A 20,359-nucleotide genomic window follows, 5' to 3' on the forward strand; every position below is an offset into this window, starting at 1 on the left:
AGGGTGATCTCCTCTCTCTCTCTCTGTACATTACAGGGTGATCTCCTCTCTCTCTCTCTGTATATTACAGGGTGATCATCTCTCACTCTCTCTGTGCATTACAGGGTGATCTCCTCTATCTCTCTCTGTACATTACAGGGTGATCTCCTCTCTCTCTCTGTACATTAAAGGGTGATCTCCTCTCTCTCTCTCTGTACATTACAGGGTGATCTCCTCTCTCTCTCTGTACATTACAGGGTGATCTCCTCTCTCTCTCTCTGTACATTACAGGGTGATCTCCTCTCTGTCTCTCTGTATATTACAGGGTGATCTCCTCTCTCTCTCTGTACATTACAGGGTGATCTCCTCTCTCTCTCTCTCTGTACATTACAGGGTGATCTCCTCTCTCTCTCTCTGTACATTACAGGGTGATCTCCTCTCTCTCTCTCTGTACATTACAGGGTGATCTTCTCTCTCTCTCTCTGTACATTACAGGGTGATCTCCTCTCTCTCTCTCTGTACATTACAGGGTGATCTCCTCTCTCTCTGTACATTACAGGGTGATCTCCTCTCTCTGTACATTACAGGGTGATCTCCTCTCTCTCTGTACATTACAGGGTGATCTCCTCTCTCTCTGTACATTACAGGGTGATCTCCCCTCTCTCTCTCTCTGTACATTACAGGGTGATCTCCTCTCTCTCTCTGTACATTACAGGGTGATCTCCTCTCTCCTCTGTACATTACAGGGTGATCTCCTCTCTCTCTCTCTCTGTAAATTACAGGGTGATCTCCTCTCTCTCTCTGTACAATACAGGGTGATCTCCTCTCTCTCTGTACATTACAGGGTGATCTCCTCTCTCTGTACATTACAGGGTGATCTCCTCTCTCTCTCTCTCTCTGTACATTACAGGGTGATCTCCTCTCTCTCTGTACATTACAGGGTGATCTCCTCTCTCTCTCTCTGTACATTACAGGGTGATCTCCTCTCTCTCTCTCTGTACATTACAGGGTGTACATTACAGGGTGATCTCCTCTCTCTCTGTACATTACAGGGTGATCTCCTCTCTCTCTGTACATTACAGGGTGATCTCCTCTCTCTCTCTCTGTACATTACAGGGTGATCTCCTCTCTCTCTGTACATTACAGGGTGATCTCCTCTCTCTCTCTCTCTGTACATTACAGGGTGATCTCCTCTCTCTCTCTGTACATTACAGGGTGATCTCCTCTCTCTCTGTACATTACAGGGTGATCTCCTCTCTCTCTGTACATTACAGGGTGATCTCCTCTCTCTCTCTCTCTCTGTACATTACAGGGTGATCTCCTCTCTCTCTGTATATTACAGGGTGATCTCCTCTCTCTCTCTCTGTACATTACAGGGTGATCTCCTCTCTCTCTGTACATTACAGGGTGATCTCCTCTCTCTCTCTCTGTACATTACAGGGTGATCTCCTCTCTCTCTCTGTACATTATAGGGTGATCTCCTCTCTCTCTCTCTGTACATTACAGGGTGATCTCCTCTCTCTCTGTACATTACAGGGTGATCTCCTCTCTCTCTCTCTCTGTATATTACAGGGTGATCTCCTCTCTCTCTCTCTGTACATTACAGGGTGATCTCCTCTCTCTCTCTCTGTACATTAACAGGGTGATCTCCTCTCTCTCTGTACATTACAGGGTGATCTCCTCTCTCTCTCTCTCTGTACATTACAGGGTGATCTCCTCTCTCTCTCTGTACATAACAGGGTGATCTCCTCTCTCTCTCTCTGTACATTACAGGGTGATCTCCTCTCTGTCTCTCTGTATATTACAGGGTGATCTCCTCTCTCTCTCTGTACATTACAGGGTGATCTCCTCTCTCTCTCTCTCTGTACATTACAGGGTGATCTCCTCTCTCTCTCTCTGTACATTACAGGGTGATCTCCTCTCTCTCTCTCTGTACATTACAGGGTGATCTCCTCTCTCTCTCTCTGTACATTACAGGGTGATCTCCTCTCTCTCTCTCTCTGTACATTACAGGGTGATCTCCTCTCTCTCTGTACATTACAGGGTGATCTCCTCTCTCTGTACATTACAGGGTGATCTCCTCTCTCTCTGTACATTACAGGGTGATCTCCTCTCTCTCTGTACATTACAGGGTGATCTCCCCTCTCTCTCTCTCTGTACATTACAGGGTGATCTCCTCTCTCTCTCTGTACATTACAGGGTGATCTCCTCTCTCTCTCTGTACATTACAGGGTGATCTCCTCTCTCTCTCTCTCTGTAAATTACAGGGTGATCTCCTCTCTCTCTCTGTACAATACAGGGTGATCTCCTCTCTCTCTGTACATTACAGGGTGATCTCCTCTCTCTGTACATTACAGGGTGATCTCCTCTCTCTCTCTCTCTCTGTACATTACAGGGTGATCTCCTCTCTCTCTGTACATTACAGGGTGATCTCCTCTCTCTCTCTCTGTACATTACAGGGTGATCTCCTCTCTCTCTCTCTGTACATTACAGGGTGTACATTACAGGGTGATCTCCTCTCTCTCTGTACATTACAGGGTGATCTCCTCTCTCTCTGTACATTACAGGGTGATCTCCTCTCTCTCTCTCTGTACATTACAGGGTGATCTCCTCTCTCTCTGTACATTACAGGGTGATCTCCTCTCTCTCTGTACATTACAGGGTGATCTCCTCTCTCTCTCTGTACATTACAGGGTGATCTCCTCTCTCTCTGTACATTACAGGGTGATCTCCTCTCTCTCTCTCTCTGTACATTACAGGGTGATCTCCTCTCTCTCTGTATATTACAGGGTGATCTCCTCTCTCTCTCTCTGTACATTACAGGGTGATCTCCTCTCTCTCTGTACATTACAGGGTGATCTCCTCTCTCTCTCTCTGTACATTACAGGGTGATCTCCTCTCTCTCTCTGTACATTATAGGGTGATCTCCTCTCTCTCTCTCTGTACATTACAGGGTGATCTCCTCTCTCTCTGTACATTACAGGGTGATCTCCTCTCTCTCTCTCTCTCTGTATATTACAGGGTGATCTCCTCTCTCTCTCTCTGTACATTACAGGGTGATCTCCTCTCTCTCTCTCTGTACATTACAGGGTGATCTCCTCTCTCTCTCTCTGTACATTACAGGGTGATCTCCTCTCTCTGTACATTACAGGGTGATCTCCTCTCTCTCTCTCTGTACATTACAGGGTGATCTCCTCTCTCTCTCTGTACATAACAGGGTGATCTCCTCTCTCTCTCTCTGTACATTACAGGGTGATCTCCTCTCTCTCTGTATATTACAGGGTGATCTCCTCTCTCTCTATCTGTATATTACAGGGTGATCTCCTCTCTCTCTGTATATTACAGGGTGATCTCCTCTCTCTGTATATTACAGGGTGATCTCCTCTCTCTCTGTATATTACAGGGTGATCTCCTCTCTCTCTCTCTGTACATTACAGGGTGATCTCCTCTCTCTCTCTGTACATTACAGGGTGATCTCCTCTCTCTCTGTACATTACAGTGTGATCTCCTCTCTCTCTGTACATTACAGGGTGATCTCCTCTCTCTCTCTCTCTGTACATTACAGGGTGATCTCCTCTCTCTCTCTCTGTACATTACAGGGTGATCTCCTCTCTCTCTCTGTACATTACAGGGTGATCTCCTCTCTCTCTCTGTACATTACAGGGTGATCTCCTCTCTCTCTCTCTCTCTGTACATTACAGGGTGATCTCCTTTCTCTCTCTGTACATTACAGGGTGATCTCCTCTCTCTCTCTCTGTACATTACAGGGTGATCTCCTCTCTCTCTCTTTGTACATTACAGGGTGATCTCCTCTCTCTCTCTGTACATTACAGGGTGATCTCCTCTCTCTCTCTCTGTACATTACAGGGTGATCTCCTCTCTCTCTCTCTCTGTACATTACAGGGTGATCTCCTCTCTCTCTCTGTACATTACAGGGTGATCTCCTCTCTCTCTCTCTGTACATTACAGGGTGATCTCCTCTCTCTCTCTCTGTGCATTACAGGGTGATCTCCTCTATCTCTCTCTGTACATTACAGGGTGATCTCCTCTCTCTCTCTGTACATTACAGGGTGATCTCCTCTCTCTCTCTCTGTACATTACAGGGTGATCTCCTCTCTCTCTCTGTACATTACAGGGTGATCTCCTCTCTCTCTCTCTGTACATTACAGGGTGATCTCCTCTCTCTCTCTCTGTATATTACAGGGTGATCTCCTCTCTCTCTCTGTACATTACAGGGTGATCTCCTCTCTCTCTCTCTCTGTACATTACAGGGTGATCTCCTCTCTCTCTCTCTGTACATTACAGGGTGATCTCCTCTCTCTCTCTCTGTACATTACAGGGTGATCTCCTCTCTCTCTCTCTGTACATTACAGGGTGATCTCCTCTCTCTCTCTCTGTACATTTCAGGGTGATCTCCTCTCTCTCTGTACATTACAGGGTGATCTCCTCTCTCTGTACATTACAGGGTGATCTCCTCTCTCTCTGTACATTACAGGGTGATCTCCTCTCTCTCTGTACATTACAGGGTGATCTCCCCTCTCTCTCTCTCTGTACATTACAGGGTGATCTCCTCTCTCTCTCTGTACATTACAGGGTGATCTCCTCTCTCTCTCTGTACATTACAGGGTGATCTCCTCTCTCTCTCTCTCTGTAAATTACAGGGTGATCTCCTCTCTCTCTCTGTACAATACAGGGTGATCTAATCTCTCTCTGTACATTACAGGGTGATCTCCTCTCTCTGTACATTACAGGGTGATCTCCTCTCTCTCTCTCTCTCTGTACATTACAGGGTGATCTCCTCTCTCTCTGTACATTACAGGGTGATCTCCTCTCTCTCTCTCTGTACATTACAGGGTGATCTCCTCTCTCTCTCTGTACATTACAGGGTGATCTCCTCTCTCTGTCTCTGTACATTACAGGGTGATCTCCTCTTTCTCTCTGTACATTACAGGGTGATCTCCTCTCTCTCTCTCTGTACATTACAGGGTGATCTCCTCTCTCTCTGTACATTACAGGGTGATCTCCTCTCTCTCTTTATATTACAGGGTGATTTCCTCTCTCTCTGTACATTACAGGGTGATCTCCTCTCTCTCTGTACATTACAGGGTGATCTCCTCTCTCTCTGTACATTACAGGGTGATCTCCTCTCTCTCTCTGTATATTACAGGGTGATCTCCTCTCTCTCTGTGTACATAACAGGGTGATCTCCTCTCTCTCTCTGTACATTACAGGGTGATCTCCTCTCTCTCTGTATATTACAGGGTGATCTCCTCTCTCTGTACATTACATGGTGATCTCCTCTCTCTCTGTACATTACAGGGTGATCTCCTCTCTCTCTCTATACATTACAGGGTGATCTCCTCTCTCTCTGTATATTACAGGGTGATCTCCTCTCTCTCTCTGTACATTACAGGGTGATCTCCTCTCTCTGTACATTACAGGGTGATCTCCTCTCTCTCTGTACATTACAGGGTGATCTCCTCTTTCTCTGTACATTACAAGGTGATCTCCTCTCTCTGTACATTACAAGGTGATCTCCTCTCTCTCTGTCTCTCTGTGTACATTACAGGGTGATCTCCTCTCTCTCTCTCTGTACATTACAGGGTGATCTCCTCTCTCTCTCTCTGTACATTACAGGGTGTACATTACAGGGTGATCTCCTCTCTCTCTGTACATTACAGGGTGATCTCCTCTCTCTCTGTACATTACAGGGTGATCTCCTCTCTCTCTCTCTGTACATTACAGGGTGATCTCCTCTCTCTCTGTACATTACAGGGTGATCTCCTCTCTCTCTCTCTCTGTACATTACAGGGTGATCTCCTCTCTCTCTCTCTGTACATTACAGGGTGATCTCCTCTCTCTCTGTACATTACAGGGTGATCTCCTCTCTCTCTCTCTCTCTGTACATTACAGGGTGATCTCCTCTCTCTCTGTGTACATTACAGGGTGATCTCCTCTCTCTCTGTACATTACAGGGTGATCTCCTCTCTCTCTCTCTGTACATTACAGGGTGATCTCCTCTCTCTCTGTACATTACAGGGTGATCTCCTCTCTCTCTCTCTCTCTGTACATTACAGGGTGATCTCCTCTCTCTCTCTCTGTACATTACAGGGTGATCTCCTCTCTCTCTGTACATTACAGGGTGATCTCCTCTCTCTCTGTACATTACAGGGTGATCTCCTCTCTCTCTCTCTCTGTACATTACAGGGTGATCTCCTCTCTCTCTCTCTCTCTCTGTACATTACAGGGTGATCTCCTCTCTCTCTCTGTACATTACAGGGTGATCTCCTCTCTCTCTCTGTACATTACAGGGTGATCTCCTCTCTCTCTCTCTCTCTGTACATTACAGGGTGATCTCCTTTCTCTCTCTGTACATTACAGGGTGATCTCCTCTCTCTCTCTCTGTACATTACAGGGTGATCTCCTCTCTCTCTCTTTGTACATTACAGGGTGATCTCCTCTCTCTCTCTGTACATTACAGGGTGATCTCCTCTCTCTCTCTCTGTACATTACAGGGTGATCTCCTCTCTCTCTCTCTCTGTACATTACAGGGTGATCTCCTCTCTCTCTCTGTACATTACAGGGTGATCTCCTCTCTCTCTCTCTGTACATTACAGGGTGATCTCCTCTCTCTCTCTCTGTATATTACAGGGTGATCATCTCTCTCTCTCTGTGCATTACAGGGTGATCTCCTCTATCTCTCTCTGTACATTACAGGGTGATCTCCTCTCTCTCTCTGTACATTACAGGGTGATCTCCTCTCTCTCTCTCTGTACATTACAGGGTGATCTCCTCTCTCTCTCTGTACATTACAGGGTGATCTCCTCTCTCTCTCTCTGTACATTACAGGGTGATCTCCTCTCTCTCTCTCTGTATATTACAGGGTGATCTCCTCTCTCTCTCTGTACATTACAGGGTGATCTCCTCTCTCTCTCTCTCTGTACATTACAGGGTGATCTCCTCTCTCTCTCTCTGTACATTACAGGGTGATCTCCTCTCTCTCTCTCTGTACATTACAGGGTGATCTCCTCTCTCTCTCTCTGTACATTACAGGGTGATCTCCTCTCTCTCTCTCTGTACATTACAGGGTGATCTCCTCTCTCTCTGTACATTACAGGGTGATCTCCTCTCTCTGTACATTACAGGGTGATCTCCTCTCTCTCTGTACATTACAGGGTGATCTCCTCTCTCTCTGTACATTACAGGGTGATCTCCCCTCTCTCTCTCTCTGTACATTACAGGGTGATCTCCTCTCTCTCTCTGTACATTACAGGGTGATCTCCTCTCTCTCTCTGTACATTACAGGGTGATCTCCTCTCTCTCTCTCTCTGTAAATTACAGGGTGATCTCCTCTCTCTCTCTGTACAATACAGGGTGATCTCCTCTCTCTCTGTACATTACAGGGTGATCTCCTCTCTCTGTACATTACAGGGTGATCTCCTCTCTCTCTCTCTCTCTGTACATTACAGGGTGATCTCCTCTCTCTCTGTACATTACAGGGTGATCTCCTCTCTCTCTCTCTGTACATTACAGGGTGATCTCCTCTCTCTCTCTGTACATTACAGGGTGATCTCCTCTCTCTGTCTCTGTACATTACAGGGTGATCTCCTCTTTCTCTCTGTACATTACAGGGTGATCTCCTCTCTCTCTCTCTGTACATTACAGGGTGATCTCCTCTCTCTCTGTACATTACAGGGTGATCTCCTCTCTCTCTTTATATTACAGGGTGATTTCCTCTCTCTCTGTACATTACAGGGTGATCTCCTCTCTCTCTGTACATTACAGGGTGATCTCCTCTCTCTCTCTGTACATTACAGGGTGATCTCCTCTCTCTCTGTACATTACAGGGTGATCTCCTCTCTCTCTCTGTATATTACAGGGTGATCTCCTCTCTCTCTGTGTACATTACAGGGTGATCTCCTCTCTCTCTCTGTACATTACAGGGTGATCTCCTCTCTCTCTGTATATTACAGGGTGATCTCCTCTCTCTGTACATTACATGGTGATCTCCTCTCTCTCTGTACATTACAGGGTGATCTCCTCTCTCTCTCTATACATTACAGGGTGATCTCCTCTCTCTCTGTATATTACAGGGTGATCTCCTCTCTCTCTCTGTACATTACAGGGTGATCTCCTCTCTCTGTACATTACAGGGTGATCTCCTCTCTCTCTGTACATTACAGGGTGATCTCCTCTTTCTCTGTACATTACAAGGTGATCTCCTCTCTCTGTACATTACAAGGTGATCTCCTCTCTCTCTGTCTCTCTGTGTACATTACAGGGTGATCTCCTCTCTCTCTCTCTGTACATTACAGGGTGATCTCCTCTCTCTCTCTCTGTACATTACAGGGTGTACATTACAGGGTGATCTCCTCTCTCTCTGTACATTACAGGGTGATCTCCTCTCTCTCTGTACATTACAGGGTGATCTCCTCTCTCTCTCTCTGTACATTACAGGGTGATCTCCTCTCTCTCTGTACATTACAGGGTGATCTCCTCTCTCTCTCTCTCTGTACATTACAGGGTGATCTCCTCTCTCTCTCTCTGTACATTACAGGGTGATCTCCTCTCTCTCTGTACATTACAGGGTGATCTCCTCTCTCTCTCTCTCTGTACATTACAGGGTGATCTCCTCTCTCTCTGTGTACATTACAGGGTGATCTCCTCTCTCTCTGTACATTACAGGGTGATCTCCTCTCTCTCTCTCTGTACATTACAGGGTGATCTCCTCTCTCTCTGTACATTACAGGGTGATCTCCTCTCTCTCTCTGTACATTACAGGGTGATCTCCTCTCTCTCTCTCTGTACATTACAGGGTGATCTCCTCTCTCTCTGTACATTACAGGGTGATCTCCTCTCTCTCTCTCTCTGTACATTACAGGGTGATCTCCTCTCTCTCTGTATATTACAGGGTGATCTCCTCTCTCTCTCTCTGTACATTACAGGGTGATCTCCTCTCTCTCTGTACATTACAGGGTGATCTCCTCTCTCTCTCTCTGTACATTACAGGGTGATCTCCTCTCTCTCTCTGTACATTATAGGGTGATCTCCTCTCTCTCTCTCTGTACATTACAGGGTGATCTCCTCTCTCTCTGTACATTACAGGGTGATCTCCTCTCTCTCTCTCTCTGTATATTACAGGGTGATCTCCTCTCTCTCTCTCTGTACATTACAGGGTGATCTCCTCTCTCTCTCTCTGTACATTACAGGGTGATCTCCTCTCTCTCTGTACATTACAGGGTGATCTCCTCTCTCTGTCTGTACATTACAGGGTGATCTCCTCTCTCTGTCTGTACATTACAGGGTGATCTCCTCTCTCTCTGTACATTACAGGGTGATCTCCTCTCTCTCTCTCTCTCTGTACATTACAGGGTGATCTCCTCTCTCTCTCTCTGTACATTACAGGGTGATCTTCTCTCTCTCTGTACATTACAGGGTGATCTCCTCTCTCTCTCTCTCTGTACATTACAGGGTGATCTCCTCTCTCTCTGTATATTACAGGGTGATCTCCTCTCTCTCTCTCTGTACATTACAGGGTGATCTCCTCTCTCTGTGTACATTACAGGGTGATCTCCTCTCTCTCTCTCTGTACATTACAGGGTGATCTCCTCTCTCTCTCTGTACATTATAGGGTGATCTCCTCTCTCTCTCTCTGTACATTACAGGGTGATCTCCTCTCTCTCTGTACATTACAGGGTGATCTCCTCTCTCTCTCTCTCTGTATATTACAGGGTGATCTCCTCTCTCTCTCTCTGTACATTACAGGGTGATCTCCTCTCTCTCTCTCTGTACATTACAGGGTGATCTCCTCTCTCTCTGTACATTACAGGGTGATCTCCTCTCTCTGTCTGTACATTACAGGGTGATCTCCTCTCTCTGTCTGTACATTACAGGGTGATCTCCTGTCTCTGTCTGTACATTACAGGGTCATCTCCTCTCTCTCTGTACATTACAGGGTGATCTCATCTCTCTCTCTGTACATTACAGGGTGATCTCATCTCTCTCTCTGTACATTACAGGGTGATCTCCTCTCTCTCTCTCTCTGTACATTACAGGGTGATCTCCTCTCTCTCTCTCTGTACATTACAGGGTGATCTCCTCTCTCTCTCTGTACATTACAGGGTGATCTCCTCTCTCTCTCTCTGTACATTACAGGGTGATCTCCTCTCTCTCTGTACATTACAGGGTGATCTCCTCTCTCTCTGTACATTACAGGGTGATCTCCTCTCTCTCTCTGTACATTACAGGGTGATCTCCTCTCTCTCTCTCTGTACATTACAGGGTGATCTCCTCTCTCTCTCTCTCTGTACATTACAGGGTGATCTCCTCTCTCTCTCTCTGTACATTACAGGGTGATCTCCTCTCTATCTCTCTGTACATTACAGGGTGATCTCCTCTCTCTCTCTCTGTACATTACAGGGTGATCTCCTCTCTCTCTCTCTGTATATTACAGGGTGATCTCCTCTCTCTCTCTCTGTACATTACAGGGTGATCTCCTCTCTCTCTCTGTACATAACAGGGTGATCTCCTCTCTCTCTCTCTGTACATTACAGGGTGATCTCCTCTCTCTCTGTATATTACAGGGTGATCTCCTCTCTCTCTCTCTGTATATTACAGGGTGATCTCCTCTCTCTCTGTATATTACAGGGTGATCTCCTCTCTCTGTATATTACAGGGTGATCTCCTCTCTCTCTGTATATTACAGGGTGATCTCCTCTCTCTCTCTCTGTACATTACAGGGTGATCTCCTCTCTCTCTCTGTACATTACAGGGTGATCTCCTCTCTCTCTGTACATTACAGGGTGATCTCCTCTCTCTCTGTACATTACAGGGTGATCTCCTCTCTCTCTCTGTATATTACAGGGTGATCTCCTCTCTCTCTCTCTCTCTGTACATTACAGGGTGATCTCCTCTCTCTCTGTACATTACAGGGTGATCTCCTCTCTCTGTCTGTACATTACAGGGTGATCTCCTCTCTCTGTCTGTACATTACAGGGTGATCTCCTCTCTCTCTGTACATTACAGGGTGATCTCATCTCTCTCTCTGTACATTACAGGGTGATCTCATCTCTCTCTCTGTACATTACAGGGTAATCTAGTCTCTCTCTCTCTGTACATTACAGGGTGATCTCCTCTCTCTCTCTCTGTACATTACAGGGTGATCTCCTCTCTCTCTCTGTACATTACAGGGTGATCTCCTCTCTCTCTCTCTCTCTGTACATTACAGGGTGATCTCCTCTCTCTCTGTACATTACAGGGTGATCTCCTCTCTCTCTGTACATTACAGCGTGATCTCCTCTCTCTCTCTGTACATTACAGGGTGATCTCCTCTCTCTCTCTCTGTACATTACAGGGTGATCTCCTCTCTCTCTCTCTGTACATTACAGGGTGATCTCCTCTCTCTCTCTCTGTACATTACAGGGTGATCTCCTCTCTATCTCTCTGTACATTACAGGGTGATCTCCTCTCTCTCTCTCTGTACATTACAGGGTGATCTCCTCTCTCTCTCTCTGTATATTACAGGGTGATCTCCTCTCTCTCTCTCTGTACATTACAGGGTGATCTCCTCTCTCTCTCTGTACATAACAGGGTGATCTCCTCTCTCTCTCTCTGTACATTACAGGGTGATCTCCTCTCTCTCTGTATATTACAGGGTGATCTCCTCTCTCTCTCTCTGTATATTACAGGGTGATCTCCTCTCTCTCTGTATATTACAGGGTGATCTACTCTCTCTGTATATTACAGGGTGATCTCCTCTCTCTCTGTATATTACAGGGTGATCTCCTCTCTCTCTCTCTGTACATTACAGGGTGATCTCCTCTCTCTCTCTGTACATTACAGGGTGATCTCCTCTCTCTCTGTACATTACAGGGTGATCTCCTCTCTCTCTGTACATTACAGGGTGATCTCCTCTCTCTCTCTCTCTCTCTGTACATTACAGGGTGATCTCCTCTCTCTCTCTCTCTCTCTCTCTGTACATTACAGGGTGATCTCCTCTCTCTCTCTCTGTACATTACAGGGTGATCTCCTCTCTCTCTCTCTGTACATTACAGGGTGATCTCCTCTCTCTCTCTCTGTACATTACAGGGTGATCTCCTCTCTCTCTCTCTGTACATTACAGGGTGATCTCCTCTCTCTCTCTCTGTACATTACAGGGTGATCTCCTCTCTCTCTCTCTCTCTCTGTACATTACAGGGTGATCTCCTCTCTCTCTGTACATTACAGGGTGATCTCCTCTCTCTGTACATTACAGGGTGATCTCCTCTCTCTCTGTACATTACAGGGTGATCTCCTCTCTCTCTGTACATTACAGGGTGATCTCCCCTCTCTCTCTCTATGTACATTACAGGGTGATCTCCTCTCTATCTCTGTACATTACAGGGTGATCTCCTCTCTCTCTCTCTGTACATTACAGGGTGATCTCCTCTCTCTCTCTGTACATTACAGGGTGATCTCCTCTCTCTGTACATTACAGGGTGATCTCCTCTCTCTCTCTCTCTCTGTACATTACAGGGTGATCTCCTCTCTCTCTGTACATTACAGGGTGGTCTCCTCTCTCTCTCTGTACATTACAGGGTGATCTCCTCTCTCTCTCTGTACATTACAGGGTGATCTCCTCTCTCTCTCTCTGTACATTACAGGGTGATCTCCTCTCTCTCTCTGTACATTACAGGGTGATCTCCTCTCTCTCTCTCTCTGTACATTACAGGGTGATCTCCTCTCTCTCTCTGTACATTACAGGGTGATCTCCTCTCTCTCTCTCTGTACATTACAGGGTGATCTCCTCTCTCTCTCTCTCTGTACATTACAGGGTGATCTCCTCTCTCTCTCTCTGTACATTACAGGGTGATCTCCTCTCTCTCTCTCTGTACATTACAGGGTGATCTCCTCTCTCTCTCTCTGTATATTACAGGGTGATCTCCTCTCTCTCTCTGTGCATTACAGGGTGATCTCCTCTCTCTCTCTCTGTACATTACAGGGTGATCTCCTCTCTCTCTCTGTACATTACAGGGTGATCTCCTCTCTCTCTCTCTGTACATTACAGGGTGATCTCCTCTCTCTCTCTGTACATTACAGGGTGATCTCCTCTCTCTCTCTCTGTACATTACAGGGTGATCTCCTCTCTCTCTCTCTGTATATTACAGGGTGATCTCCTCTCTCTCTGTATATTACAGGGTGATCTCCTCTCTCTGTATATTACAGGGTGATCTCCTCTCTCTCTCTCTGTACATTACAGGGTGATCTCCTCTCTCTCTCTGTACATTACAGGGTGATCTCCTCTCTCTGTACATTACAGGGTGATCTCCTCTCTCTCTCTCTCTCTGTACATTACAGGGTGATCTCCTCTCTCTCTGTACATTACAGGGTGGTCTCCTCTCTCTCTCTCTCTGTACATTACAGGGTGATCTCCTCTCTCTCTCTCTGTACATTACAGGGTGATCTCCTCTCTCTCTCTCTGTACATTACAGGGTGATCTCCTCTCTCTCTCTCTGTACATTACAGGGTGATCTCCTCTCTCTCTATCTGTACATTACAGGGTGATCTCCTCTCTCTCTCTCTGTACATTACAGGGTGATCTCCTCTCTCTCTCTCTGTACATTACAGGGTGATCTCCTCTCTCTCTGTACATTACAGGGTGATCTCCTCTCTCTGTACATTACAGGGTGATCTCCTCTCTCTCTGTACATTACAGGGTGATCTCCCCTCTCTCTCTCTCTGTACATTACAGGGTGATCTCCTCTCTCTCTCTGTACATTACAGGGTGATCTCCTCTCTCTCTCTCTACATTACAGGGTGATCTCCTCTCTCTCTCTCTCTGTACATTACAAGGTGATCTCCTCTCTCTCTCTGTACATTACAGGGTGATCTCCTCTCTCTCTGTACATTACAGGGTGATCTCCTCTCTCTGTACATTACAGGGTGATCTCCTCTCTCTCTCTCTCTGTACATTACAGGGTGATCTCCCCTCTCTCTGTACATTACAGGGTGATCTCCTCTCTCTCTCTGTACATTACAGGGTGATCTCCTCTCTCTCTGTACATTACAGGGTGATCTCCTCTCTCTCTCTGTACATTACAGGGTGATCTCCTCTCTCTCTCTGTACATTACAGGGTGATCTCCTCTCTCTGTCTCTGTACATTACAGGGTGATCTCCTCTCTCTCTCTGTACATTACAGGGTGATCTCCTCTCTCTCTGTACATTACAGGGTGATCTCCTCTCTCTCTCTCTCTGTACATTACAGGGTGATCTCCTCTCTCTCTGTGTACATTACAGGGTGATCTCCTCTCTCTCTGTACATTACAGGGTGATCTCCTCTCTCTCTCTCTGTACATTACAGGGTGATCTCCTCTCTCTCTGTACATTACAGGGTGATCTCCTCTCTCTCTCTCTCTGTACATTACAGGGTGATCTCCTCTCTCTCTCTCTGTACATTACAGGGTGATCTCCTCTCTCTCTGTACATTACAGGGTGATCTCCTCTCTCTCTGTACATTACAGGGTGATCTCCTCTCTCTCTCTCTCTGTACATTACAGGGTGATCTCCTCTCTCTCTCTCTCTCTCTGTACATTACAGGGTGATCTCCTCTCTCTCTCTGTACATTACAGGGTGATCTCCTCTCTCTCTCTGTACATTACAGGGTGATCTCCTCTCTCTCTCTCTCTCTGTACATTACAGGGTGATCTCCTTTCTCTCTCTGTACATTACAGGGTGATCTCCTCTCTCTCTCTCTGTACATTACAGGGTGATCTCCTCTCTCTCTCTTTGTACATTACAGGGTGATCTCCTCTCTCTCTCTGTACATTACAGGGTGATCTCCTCTCTCTCTCTCTGTACATTACAGGGTGATCTCCTCTCTCTCTCTCTCTGTACATTACAGGGTGATCTCCTCTCTCTCTCTGTACATTACAGGGTGATCTCCTCTCTCTCTCTCTGTACATTACAGGGTGATCTCCTCTCTCTCTCTCTGTATATTACAGGGTGATCATCTCTCTCTCTCTGTGCATTACAGGGTGATCTCCTCTATCTCTCTCTGTACATTACAGGGTGATCTCCTCTCTCTCTCTGTACATTACAGGGTGATCTCCTCTCTCTCTCTCTGTACATTACAGGGTGATCTCCTCTCTCTCTCTGTACATTACAGGGTGATCTCCTCTCTCTCTCTCTGTACATTACAGGGTGATCTCCTCTCTCTCTCTCTGTATATTACAGGGTGATCTCCTCTCTCTCTCTGTACATTACAGGGTGATCTCCTCTCTCTCTCTCTCTGTACATTACAGGGTGATCTCCTCTCTCTCTCTCTGTACATTACAGGGTGATCTCCTCTCTCTCTCTCTGTACATTACAGGGTGATCTCCTCTCTCTCTCTCTGTACATTACAGGGTGATCTCCTCTCTCTCTCTCTGTACATTACAGGGTGATCTCCTCTCTCTCTCTGTACATTACAGGGTGATCTCCTCTCTCTCTGTACATTACAGGGTGATCTCCTCTCTCTCTGTACATTACAGCGTGATCTCCTCTCTCTCTCTCTGTACATTACAGGGTGATCTCCTCTCTCTCTCTCTGTACATTACAGGGTGATCTCCTCTCTCTCTCTCTGTACATTACAGGGTGATCTCCTCTCTCTCTCTCTGTACATTACAGGGTGATCTCCTCTCTATCTCTCTGTACATTACAGGGTGATCTCCTCTCTCTCTCTCTGTACATTACAGGGTGATCTCCTCTCTCTCTCTCTGTATATTACAGGGTGATCTCCTCTCTCTCTCTCTGTACATTACAGGGTGATCTCCTCTCTCTCTCTGTACATAACAGGGTGATCTCCTCTCTCTCTCTCTGTACATTACAGGGTGATCTCCTCTCTCTCTGTATATTACAGGGTGATCTCCTCTCTCTCTCTCTGTATATTACAGGGTGATCTCCTCTCTCTCTGTATATTACAGGGTGATCTACTCTCTCTGTATATTACAGGGTGATCTCCTCTCTCTCTGTATATTACAGGGTGATCTCCTCTCTCTCTCTCTGTACATTACAGGGTGATCTCCTCTCTCTCTCTGTACATTACAGGGTGATCTCCTCTCTCTCTGTACATTACAGGGTGATCTCCTCTCTCTCTGTACATTACAGGGTGATCTCCTCTCTCTCTCTCTCTCTCTGTACATTACAGGGTGATCTCCTCTCTCTCTCTCTCTCTCTCTCTGTACATTACAGGGTGATCTCCTCTCTCTCTCTCTGTACATTACAGGGTGATCTCCTCTCTCTCTCTCTGTACATTACAGGGTGATCTCCTCTCTCTCTCTCTGTACATTACAGGGTGATCTCCTCTCTCTCTCTCTGTACATTACAGGGTGATCTCCTCTCTCTCTCTCTGTACATTACAGGGTGATCTCCTCTCTCTCTCTCTCTCTCTGTACATTACAGGGTGATCTCCTCTCTCTCTGTACATTACAGGGTGATCTCCTCTCTCTGTACATTACAGGGTGATCTCCTCTCTCTCTGTACATTACAGGGTGATCTCCTCTCTCTCTGTACATTACAGGGTGATCTCCCCTCTCTCTCTCTATGTACATTACAGGGTGATCTCCTCTCTATCTCTGTACATTACAGGGTGATCTCCTCTCTCTCTCTCTGTACATTACAGGGTGATCTCCTCTCTCTCTCTGTACATTACAGGGTGATCTCCTCTCTCTGTACATTACAGGGTGATCTCCTCTCTCTCTCTCTCTCTCTGTACATTACAGGGTGATCTCCTCTCTCTCTGTACATTACAGGGTGGTCTCCTCTCTCTCTCTGTACATTACAGGGTGATCTCCTCTCTCTCTCTGTACATTACAGGGTGATCTCCTCTCTCTCTCTCTGTACATTACAGGGTGATCTCCTCTCTCTCTCTGTACATTACAGGGTGATCTCCTCTCTCTCTCTCTGTACATTACAGGGTGATCTCCTCTCTCTCTCTGTACATTACAGGGTGATCTCCTCTCTCTCTCTCTGTACATTACAGGGTGATCTCCTCTCTCTCTCTCTCTGTACATTACAGGGTGATCTCCTCTCTCTCTCTCTGTACATTACAGGGTGATCTCCTCTCTCTCTCTCTGTACATTACAGGGTGATCTCCTCTCTCTCTCTCTGTATATTACAGGGTGATCTCCTCTCTCTCTCTGTGCATTACAGGGTGATCTCCTCTCTCTCTCTCTGTACATTACAGGGTGATCTCCTCTCTCTCTCTGTACATTACAGGGTGATCTCCTCTCTCTCTCTCTGTACATTACAGGGTGATCTCCTCTCTCTCTCTGTACATTACAGGGTGATCTCCTCTCTCTCTCTCTGTACATTACAGGGTGATCTCCTCTCTCTCTCTCTGTATATTACAGGGTGATCTCCTCTCTCTCTGTATATTACAGGGTGATCTCCTCTCTCTGTATATTACAGGGTGATCTCCTCTCTCTCTCTCTGTACATTACAGGGTGATCTCCTCTCTCTCTCTGTACATTACAGGGTGATCTCCTCTCTCTGTACATTACAGGGTGATCTCCTCTCTCTCTCTCTCTCTGTACATTACAGGGTGATCTCCTCTCTCTCTGTACATTACAGGGTGGTCTCCTCTCTCTCTCTCTCTGTACATTACAGGGTGATCTCCTCTCTCTCTCTCTGTACATTACAGGGTGATCTCCTCTCTCTCTCTCTGTACATTACAGGGTGATCTCCTCTCTCTCTCTCTGTACATTACAGGGTGATCTCCTCTCTCTCTATCTGTACATTACAGGGTGATCTCCTCTCTCTCTCTCTGTACATTACAGGGTGATCTCCTCTCTCTCTCTCTGTACATTACAGGGTGATCTCCTCTCTCTCTGTACATTACAGGGTGATCTCCTCTCTCTGTACATTACAGGGTGATCTCCTCTCTCTCTGTACATTACAGGGTGATCTCCCCTCTCTCTCTCTCTGTACATTACAGGGTGATCTCCTCTCTCTCTCTGTACATTACAGGGTGATCTCCTCTCTCTCTCTCTACATTACAGGGTGATCTCCTCTCTCTCTCTCTCTGTACATTACAAGGTGATCTCCTCTCTCTCTCTGTACATTACAGGGTGATCTCCTCTCTCTCTGTACATTACAGGGTGATCTCCTCTCTCTGTACATTACAGGGTGATCTCCTCTCTCTCTCTCTCTGTACATTACAGGGTGATCTCCCCTCTCTCTGTACATTACAGGGTGATCTCCTCTCTCTCTCTGTACATTACAGGGTGATCTCCTCTCTCTCTGTACATTACAGGGTGATCTCCTCTCTCTCTCTGTACATTACAGGGTGATCTCCTCTCTCTCTCTGTACATTACAGGGTGATCTCCTCTCTCTGTCTCTGTACATTACAGGGTGATCTCCTCTCTCTCTCTGTACATTACAGGGTGATCTCCTCTCTCTCTGTACATTACAGGGTGATCTCCTCTCTCTCTCTCTCTGTACATTACAGGGTGATCTCCTCTCTCTCTGTGTACATTACAGGGTGATCTCCTCTCTCTCTGTACATTACAGGGTGATCTCCTCTCTCTCTCTCTGTACATTACAGGGTGATCTCCTCTCTCTCTGTACATTACAGGGTGATCTCCTCTCTCTCTCTCTCTGTACATTACAGGGTGATCTCCTCTCTCTCTCTCTGTACATTACAGGGTGATCTCCTCTCTCTCTGTACATTACAGGGTGATCTCCTCTCTCTCTGTACATTACAGGGTGATCTCCTCTCTCTCTCTCTCTGTACATTACAGGGTGATCTCCTCTCTCTCTCTCTCTCTCTGTACATTACAGGGTGATCTCCTCTCTCTCTCTGTACATTACAGGGTGATCTCCTCTCTCTCTCTGTACATTACAGGGTGATCTCCTCTCTCTCTCTCTCTCTGTACATTACAGGGTGATCTCCTTTCTCTCTCTGTACATTACAGGGTGATCTCCTCTCTCTCTCTCTGTACATTACAGGGTGATCTCCTCTCTCTCTCTTTGTACATTACAGGGTGATCTCCTCTCTCTCTCTGTACATTACAGGGTGATCTCCTCTCTCTCTCTCTGTACATTACAGGGTGATCTCCTCTCTCTCTCTCTCTGTACATTACAGGGTGATCTCCTCTCTCTCTCTGTACATTACAGGGTGATCTCCTCTCTCTCTCTCTGTACATTACAGGGTGATCTCCTCTCTCTCTCTCTGTATATTACAGGGTGATCATCTCTCTCTCTCTGTGCATTACAGGGTGATCTCCTCTATCTCTCTCTGTACATTACAGGGTGATCTCCTCTCTCTCTCTGTACATTACAGGGTGATCTCCTCTCTCTCTCTCTGTACATTACAGGGTGATCTCCTCTCTCTCTCTGTACATTACAGGGTGATCTCCTCTCTCTCTCTCTGTACATTACAGGGTGATCTCCTCTCTCTCTCTCTGTATATTACAGGGTGATCTCCTCTCTCTCTCTGTACATTACAGGGTGATCTCCTCTCTCTCTCTCTCTGTACATTACAGGGTGATCTCCTCTCTCTCTCTCTGTACATTACAGGGTGATCTCCTCTCTCTCTCTCTGTACATTACAGGGTGATCTCCTCTCTCTCTCTCTGTACATTACAGGGTGATCTCCTCTCTCTCTCTCTGTACATTACAGGGTGATCTCCTCTCTCTCTGTACATTACAGGGTGATCTCCTCTCTCTGTACATTACAGGGTGATCTCCTCTCTCTCTGTACATTACAGGGTGATCTCCTCTCTCTCTGTACATTACAGGGTGATCTCCCCTCTCTCTCTCTCTGTACATTACAGGGTGATCTCCTCTCTCTCTCTGTACATTACAGGGTGATCTCCTCTCTCTCTCTGTACATTACAGGGTGATCTCCTCTCTCTCTCTCTCTGTAAATTACAGGGTGATCTCCTCTCTCTCTCTGTACAATACAGGGTGATCTCCTCTCTCTCTGTACATTACAGGGTGATCTCCTCTCTCTGTACATTACAGGGTGATCTCCTCTCTCTCTCTCTCTCTGTACATTACAGGGTGATCTCCTCTCTCTCTGTACATTACAGGGTGATCTCCTCTCTCTCTCTCTGTACATTACAGGGTGATCTCCTCTCTCTCTCTGTACATTACAGGGTGATCTCCTCTCTCTGTCTCTGTACATTACAGGGTGATCTCCTCTTTCTCTCTGTACATTACAGGGTGATCTCCTCTCTCTCTCTCTGTACATTACAGGGTGATCTCCTCTCTCTCTGTACATTACAGGGTGATCTCCTCTCTCTCTTTATATTACAGGGTGATTTCCTCTCTCTCTGTACATTACAGGGTGATCTCCTCTCTCTCTGTACATTACAGGGTGATCTCCTCTCTCTCTCTGTACATTACAGGGTGATCTCCTCT

The sequence above is a fragment of the Phyllobates terribilis genome, unplaced genomic scaffold (assembly GCF_046119375.1).
Source record: "Phyllobates terribilis strain yellow unplaced genomic scaffold, ASM4611937v1 Scaffold_2__4_contigs__length_985480577, whole genome shotgun sequence".
NCBI classification, from domain to species: domain Eukaryota; kingdom Metazoa; phylum Chordata; class Amphibia; order Anura; family Dendrobatidae; genus Phyllobates; species Phyllobates terribilis.